Raw genomic sequence first — 2,019 nt, 5'->3', positions numbered from 1 at the left:
ACCCTGTTAATATGTACATCTTTTATTTAAAAAATATTTAAAAATAGTCTTCTGCCTGCAAAGAACTGACAGCCTAGTGGGCTCTGAGAAAATAATTTCACTCAGTGTTAACAGAATAGAAGGTAGCATAACAATACAGAAGAGAAGCATCGAAACCTAGTCTGTGGTAATACAGGAGGAAAAGAACTGGGAAGATGACCCTTTAGCAGACTTTTAAAGGATGAGTGGCACTTAGCCAAATTAAGAGGAGGATGGGAATTTCCAGAAGAAGAAATAGTGTGAGCAAAGGCACAGAGGTGAGAAACAACAGATACAGGATAAGATGCACGATATTAAGAGTTTGAGATGAAGAACAGCAAAAGATGATAGACAATAGGCAGTGCCATGCCATAAAAAGCCATGCTTGACAATGGGAATAACACCCCATCATACAAAAATGTACGTTCTCTAGAATACCCTTTATCTTAAATATTCTCCTTGGGTTCTCCAGTATCAAAGTTATTGGAATTTCACTACTGTATAACAGGCTGGGAAATTGCTGGTTTTCCCCTCTGCCTACCACAGACTCTGGGTGTTCATCCTCACAGTCTCTACCCCTAGGATTCCTACTCTTTCTGTTCCCTCAGTTACCAGCTGCTTGAAGTGGTCCATGGTGGGTTCCTTTCCTTCCTATAGGACCTTGATAGTTTGATAGATATTACTGGATTTGTTTCTTAGCTCATCCTTTTAAAAATAGGTTTATAAACTCTTCACTCTACCCTCTCTTCTATGTCTAAAATGACACTAATAATTCCTTCACCTGTTGATAGATCCATCTCTCCCTGTCCCTCTCTGTCTCTGTCTCTGCCTCTTTCTCTCTCTCCCTTCCTCTCTCCCTCTCATTCCCTTCCTCACTCCCTCCTTCTTTCTTTTACTTTTCCCTCTTTTCCCCTGCAGACCAGCCTGTGTTGATATTCAAGACCTAGTTAGATGAAACTTAATACTTTCTTCTTACAACTTCCCACAATCCCTTCATGAACTTTCTTCTACCTGCCTAGATTCCTGAAGACATTCTTTTATTGCAAATGGAAAATTCTTGTCATCCAGTAGGGAACAAAGGAACTATACATAAGGTACAGAATTTGCTTCCCTGCTGATTGTTCTGTGTGCATGTATTTATAATACTTTTTCTAGAATCGCTACCATCTCTTACTGCATAGATTGAGTTTAAATGCTTTGAGGTTTTCATGAAAATGTGCTACATAGTAAACAGCATTATAATGAATGTTTCCTCCCTGGTCAAGCTGGGATGTTTTTTTACTTTCTAAGTCTCACCATTTTTACAGACTGGAGTCCTTTGTTAGGGTTAGAATTTCCTATAAACCTGCTCAACAATTTGTTTGTATTGGGCTTCTTTGAAATACTACACAAAGCAATCCTTGTAAAAGGCAAAACTGTCCTGAAGGCTGAGAAAGAAGCCTGAGACATAGACTCAAAGTTGGTCTTTTCAGGCAGAGCCGGCTGAGTAATATTATCTTAGCTGGCTGCTTTTCAAGGTGCCCAGTTCAGGGGCTTTCCCTTTGGGAGCAGCATTTGCCCTGGGGAATGAAGAACTTTCTAATGAGGGGCAAAACTTTGGGAAATGGGCCTAGGGCAGTATGGTGTGTGCAGAGGAATCTTTGTGAGCAGAATGGATCCCATGGGCAGTGTCCATTCTGTCTCCAACACCAGGGGAGATCAGCACTTGGCCTCAGGACAGAGACTACACTGAGAGGCAAGGTGAGAAGGAAGTGGGAAATCCAGGAAAGGAGACAAGATTTCTAAGGCACCTTAATAGCTCTGAGTCAAAGGCTGTCAGTCATCTGGCTCTGGTTGCTCCACTCCTTCACAGCCCAGCCCTTTCCTGGGGCCAAGGCAGGGAATTGCTGCACGCAGGATTACCTGAGGAAAAAAACCAGAGCCTCACTTTGGTGCCTTCCGGTAATTGACACGACTGTGCTCCCGGGAGGAGGGGTGAGGGAGAGCTTCCCTCCATAAATA

This window comes from Chinchilla lanigera, unplaced genomic scaffold, assembly GCF_000276665.1.
Source record: "Chinchilla lanigera isolate Chin_1 unplaced genomic scaffold, ChiLan1.0 scaffold00133, whole genome shotgun sequence".
NCBI classification, from domain to species: Eukaryota; Metazoa; Chordata; class Mammalia; order Rodentia; family Chinchillidae; genus Chinchilla; species Chinchilla lanigera.
The sequence above is the reverse complement of the archived record's forward strand: the minus strand, read 5'-3'. Positions refer to the sequence as shown.